The sequence below is a fragment of the Mytilus californianus genome, unplaced genomic scaffold, assembly GCF_021869535.1.
Source record: "Mytilus californianus isolate M0D057914Y unplaced genomic scaffold, xbMytCali1.0.p SCAF_4, whole genome shotgun sequence".
Taxonomy (NCBI): domain Eukaryota; kingdom Metazoa; phylum Mollusca; class Bivalvia; order Mytilida; family Mytilidae; genus Mytilus; species Mytilus californianus.
In genome coordinates, this window is record NW_026262690.1 from 36929727 (window position 1) to 36936401 (window position 6675).

The 6675-nt window shown below is 33.0% G+C and overlaps 1 long non-coding RNA gene across 5 annotated transcripts in view; it reads right to left on the bottom strand.

Annotated features, from left to right (window-relative positions):
- The window catches only part of LOC127737986 (uncharacterized), a 113433-nt gene extending 107206 nt beyond the window's left edge, over positions 1-6227 (bottom strand). For 2 of the 5 annotated variants that reach the window (XR_007999905.1, XR_007999901.1), the window contains exon 1: positions 5817-6227. This is a non-coding gene — a long non-coding RNA (uncharacterized LOC127737986). Of the gene's footprint in view, positions 1-4422; positions 4457-5816 lie in introns of all 5 variants that reach the window. The other 3 variants (XR_007999902.1, XR_007999899.1, XR_007999904.1) reach the window with 3 other exon arrangements.
- Positions 6228-6675: the final 448 nt, after the last annotated feature.

The following is a 6675-nucleotide window of genomic DNA, read 5'->3' on the forward strand; positions in this document are numbered from 1 at the left end:
AGTGTCCTATGACCATCCCATAAGACTATCCTTACACATTTATTTAATTAATAAAAAATATGCAGAGAATCAATCTATTAGTATTACGCTAAAACTTTATTTTGCGTTTATTTTTTTTTTTATAAAAGATGCGACCTCCCCCCTTTACATGTATACTAAAATACATCAAATATATTTAAGAATTTATCATATACTATTAAATGTTAAATAAAATTCATACAACTAAACTAAAGTGTCATAAAACTTTGTAAGAGGCTATTATCGTCCTAGTTTTGTCCTAAGGTCCACTCCATTTCATTACATGTATTTAATCAGCATGAGTTTGAAAAGAAGTCTCAATATTTCTGAACCCGAAATTCATATTCTGCAGTCCGAAGTAAATAAGCATAGGGGAATTTTATTCAGCAAGTTATCAAATTAGGCGACGAATTATATTAAGAAGACATGGGATATATGCACGAAGATAAATAATCATACAATTATCATTTTTATAAATAGTTTACCATACTTCCTATGTAAACTGTAAGTTTCCACAATACGCTTTATAAATCGAAGTTCGAGACAAAAGTAAATGATAGAGTTTTGTTATTCGTTATTTGTCAGTGAGACAATCATCCATGTATCAGAATATATGAAGAATCGAAATGTAATACCCACACAAAGTGATAAAAAGAAATAAGAAGGGTACGAATAACTGCACCCGTCATTTTGATACGAAAAATATTGCTGCCCCCCAATGTTTCCATGATCTCTTTATGACCATTTCTTGGAGGCAATGGAATTCTATTGTCAATACACATGTACACGACGGGTGCCACATGTGGAGCTGGATCTGCTTACCCTACCTGAGCACCTGAGATTACCCCCAGTTTTTGGTGGGGTTGGTGTTGCTCAGTCTTTAGTTTGATATGTTGTATTTTGTGTACTATTGTTTGTCTGTTGATCTTTTTCTTTTTTAGTCACGGCGTTGTCAGTTTATTTTCGACTTATGAGTTTGAATGTCCCTCTGGAATCTTTCGCGCCTCTTTTATGTAGAACAACAACAGCTTTTAAAATGTCACAACAGCTAACTGTGCTGTACAACAATGTTCCTACAGTTCATTTTAAAACTGTCTAGAAAGTTTTAGAATTAGAATCATTAGTGAAAGGCGAGAAATTTGGGCTTATCCAGGAAAATTAAGGTATGTTTGATAGAGACAGAAATTTGCATTGCGAAGGTCACCCTCGGATCCTGCATATATAGTTGTTGCGAGGGTTCCTAAACGTGCAGAGAGCATAGTAAGTCTCCTAAGGTTTCGTAATGTCACTTCATCATGAAAAACCGCCTCGGTGGTCTCGTGGTAGCGTGTTCGCCTCGAGTGCGGGAGGTCGTGGGTTCGAACCTCGGCGAGTCAAACCAAATACTTTAAAATTGGTATTTGCTGCTTCTCCGCTAAGCACTAAGGAGTAAGAGTAAAGACTGGTCGGCTTGGAGTCAGAATAATGTGTCCAGGTAAGGTGACATGTCATTCTGTGGACTGTTACCTTGTGAACTAGCACGTTAAAAATCCGGGCTGAATTCGTCGGTCTAGTACAAAGTAGGGTTACTATTCATATTATATTCACATGTTATCGTCCTGAATATGCATATTAAAATTTGCCGCTGGACGTTAAGCAGCCATCCATCATCATCATCATTATCATGGAAAAATATTAGTTTATATAATAATAACTTTGAAAACCATTGCACTTTTATTTCATTGATATTCAGGGCAAGAAAAAATGACACTAAATACAATATTCAATCGGTAGGTTCTACAAAGAAGGTCTCCTGAGAAAACTTGGACTGACACTGGAAAATGAGGATATGTTTGCCTTGCAACAAACCACGTTTGGACACCTCAAATTGTTGCAAGGATTTGTTAACGTAGAAAGAGCGTGCCACTCACCCTACACCAAGTTGTGTATATTTATACATCCCGCAGAGACAAACGGACGCCTTGCTTTAGCAAGGGTCTTACTTCAGTGTGAGACAATTCCAGGGAACATCATGATATTTATAGACCCCAGACAACCCTTGGGGTTTCCAATCTGTAAAATCTGCATATAATAGCAAAATAGTAGTCTTGTTTAAATCCACTGCATTGTTATTTCTTCAGAGTCATTTTAAGAGAAAAGAGAATAACATTGTTCAGATTGGTCCATTAAAATGTAAGATCATTTGTAGGCCAGCTGTCTGGTATCTTTTCTTTAAATTTTGGTTGTTGCATCAAGTATTGTCAGAAGGTAAAAAAATAAAGCATTTATTTAAAAAAAACATAAGAAGATTTTGAACATCGCTCTTTATCTTTCGCAACAATATTTTCAAATGACTGGTTTATGTCGCTTGAAGTCCAATGACTAGTAGTGCAAGCTTTGTTTAAAATAATAAGAAATCGTGAAATCCCAATATCGGCTGTTTGATCACGATAGCTTATTAACTGACTGTCCGAACAATTATAAAAATATTTTGACGAAAGGTTTCACAGATGCAAGCCTAATCCTATATAACTATTTTATATAAATGTAAATCAAACCAAATCTAGAGAAAAATAAGCACTGGGTGTTGATCGTTTTTAGAACTTATTTTACTGGTTTATGAGTTAAACGTGGCAATTCTACGAACATTGATCAATTTGAAAAAAAATCCTCCAGTTATACTCTTTGAAAGGAAAGAGAAATCCAATATGAATGTACATTTTCATGAAAAATATCTACTGATATTTGATCTCTCTCTCTCTCCCTCTCAAACACACACACACACACACTGAATGCTAACATACCTATTATTCTCATATCGGTCAATGATATAATCACCGATAAAAATTTCAACTGTCGTATTTCATTTCAATAGTAATATACATATCACACGGTGATTTGAAGGAAATAAATTACACATTATATAGAAATGTAAATAATATATTGTTAATCATGGTAACATTTCTTCTTTTTTATCTCAACCGTTAAATTGTTTCGTCTGAATCTATTCAAATTATCTTGCTGATAGATCCGGAAAATAAAAATGCACTTTTAATGAAGAGATAAATATTGATCAACTCTTTTGAAATACATGTGTAAATGACTTCTGAATAGAAATTATTTTAGATTTTCCTTACATAATTCTACAAAGTTGTAACTGTTCAAAAGATCTCCGAACAAAGCAAGGTATATTTATTTGCGTCTAAGGAATGTGGTAAAAACAGAAATAGACTGCATATACTTCTACTTGCACATTAATAGCCAAACCACACCTTTCTTTATAACTGATTTTTTCTAAGCAGCGGACATTGAGAGATGTCTGTTGGAGGAAGGGGTTGCAGTGTCAGAAATATTTAGTGAAATCTAGGTTCGACCGTCTGAATGTTGTACTCCTTTCTTTTTTTTTAATCTTTTTTTTAGCAAGCAACTGTTTTCTTCCATTAATTTAAAGTTGCCATTTAATTTATCTGTAGCAATGTTAATATCTGGCGGATATGTGTTTGTATATAAGCTTTATTCATTATATTTCAAAATTGGCACACAGTTCAGAAAACAGAAATATTGGAAAAGGGTATGCAACACTTGCTTTACAGCTGCAGCTTACGAGTAAACCGAGATGCAGATGGCAATAATGTGCTATGGACCCCCCTTTTCTTAAAATTTCTTTTTTTTAATTTTTGGGGGGTATATTTTCTTTTATATTTTAATTTATTCCTGCTTATATCGGATAGACATTACCATAACAGCAGTTTATATATCCAGTCCCTGTAAACTTCGTGGAAAATAAGAATAAAGAGACAGCATATATAAACAACTTTGATTGCAGTATCTCACGAATAAGAACAAGAATACATTTAATGAGTTAAAAAAAAGTTAAAACATAAAGAAAATATACAAAAATAAAACCAAAACAAATTAAAAAAAATGTCCCAAGCGCCTGTGTAAAGGAATCCACAAAAAACATGGCCACCAAAGATCAAACATCTGAATACTAATATAAAAAAAAATCAAGTTTATTATTTGTTACAATAACATTCAGAATGTACGAAAATTAAAATGTGTTTATTTTTCTGGAACTACTTGAAGACAAATCGCTATGAAATGTTTTGTGTGCTATCATAAGGTATATCTGAAAATGGTAAGAGGAATGCCTAAGACTTCAGAAAGCAAATTAAAAAAAATCGACACAATTTTTTTTTAAGTTGAAAGATGAGGTATTATTTTCCCCTGACCCTCTATGCATCGCCCTCCCTCTTATTTTCTATATTAGATACACAGAACCAGACTCTTATTAAAGTCTTTGAATACGTGCTTTACAAGATCGGTCCCTAAATCATCAAATCATGTTCCCTAAACATGACTCGGGCTAAAACCAATATCATAAAAAAAAACATGTCAGTCGTTTGCAGATTTTAATTCACTTACCTCTGTTTAAATTCCATTTCACTTTCAGTGTGGTCTTTTTACCAGAAATAAAAAGAATGAATTATCTATGAAGTAAATCCCCGATCATTTTGATGCTAATTTACACATGTTAACCTGAAAGTTTTCTTTCTTGTATATTCTATGGCATCTATGGGTTTGGCGTGGTAGCTTTTGTTTTTTTGGACACGGTGATAGAACATTTTAATAACATTTAACCATTTACACCAATTCGCTCGAGAATTTTAAAAGTTTTTATTCGCAAGATTTACAATAGAATCAGTGAGTGTGGATTTTCTGACTAAATGCATTTAATAAGTTCTTTTTCAAATGGATAATAAATTTCCCCGTAGACTTTAATGTAACAGTAATATCTCAGTGAAACACGGAGTAGTTGAAAGGTTTCACTTTTGTTGATTTCAAAAGAGAACTCTTATCAAAAATCGAATATAAAACATTTTATCAATATTCGGCTTAGTAAATCATCCACCAATAAAGAGTTCGTGTTTGCAAATGTGTTAAATACTGTCGAGAATTGAATAGTATTTTAAACCACATATAACCTATCATCATCCGCATGTAAGTTCAAAAGAGGTTACGAGGGAACCGCTACTATCTTTTAACTCGGAATCCCGCTTTTTTACACGTTTCGATAATCCACTATACATTATCGTTAATGGTGATATTATCACAGCGTTTAATCATACAACACTTAATTGACTTCTGAATATTGATGTGCTTAATTACAAAACTTAGGGATAAAAACAGAAACATAGTACTAGTATATTGATAATGTAACACAATGTATGAAGGTTTTTATCAATTAGATAAGCGTTGTAGCGACTATGTCACATAGGCTTCCGCTATACATCATGCTAATTAATCAACCTCTGTAGGAACATGTTTTAGGGGCCAGCTGAAGGACGCCTCCGGGTGCGGGAGTTTCTCGCTGCATTGAAGACACATTGGTGGCCTTCGGCTGTTGTCTACTCTATGGTCGGGTTGTTGTCTCTTTGACACATTCCCCATTTCCATTCTCAATTTTATTTATCCTATAGTGAAATTCACCATTTTCCACTTCAATGGTGGGATCGTTGAGTTTCGGACCAATACTGTTCGCCGATGGTTGAGTTTCGGACCAATACTGTTCACCGATGACTAAAAATGTTAAAAACGACGAAAAAAGGAAGATGAATTGAAGAAACCCTCTCATGTTAGTTTTATCAGAAAATATACAAATATAAATTATAGCATTGTATAATAAAAATTCGATTCGCTTGGTTTTTTATTTTTCTTATTTTTGCAGTGAGTGAACAAATACATGTACAGAACTTGATAATAAATACCAAATCCTTTCATATTTTCTAGTTATTTATTAAAAATAAAAAATATCCTACCTTTCTTGGTGACAATAGTAGTCTGTCCCTGTCAATAAAACTTGCAGCATAACTTTTTATGCATTAAAAACTTTTCTCCCCTACACTACAACAACCAAATTTGAATTTCCTCATTATGGATTAATCAATTTTTCATTGGAAGCCGATACATATGACTTAATCATTAATCTCTTGGTAGAACTTCTTGAATTATTTCTATTTTACATGAAACTCTGCAAAAACAGCTCTTCGTGTATATCGGTAACCCGATTCCTGTACAATGAGTTTTGTATGGTAAAAACACGTCATGTGAAGGCTGCATATTCTCAAAGAATATTTGTTAGTGTGAACAATGGAAAAAAGATGGAAACACAATAAACGAACACAACTATGGTAGAAACAAATAACGTCTAAATTATGCCATGCAGTCGCTTTTATTTCACATACAATAATGAAACGATTGCACAAAGGCTTTTATCAAATCGCATTGCTTAAAAAACAAAACATATTGTTCGTTACAAACATTTAATTTCTTTATTTCAAATTACCTTTATAAAGCTCATTCATAAAGAGCAATTTAGTATATTTCGTGACTGTGAAAAGGGTCTTTCAAAGAGTATTGAAACTTAATGAATAAACTAAAAAGGTATTTATGAAATATATTTATAAAAGAGTGTTATAGCAAAGAATAAAAGCTTGTGATTGTAGTCTGTCAATAGAAGAAAATCATTACTGCGGATTGTATTTTCTGCCTATGTTGATTTCAATCCAAAGCGCTTGTGATTTACTACGTGAATAAGTAGTTAAAACTGAATTCCAAAGTGGATTTGCATACGTTGGAAACCGAAGAAACAATTGGATCAAACGACATTCAATGCAA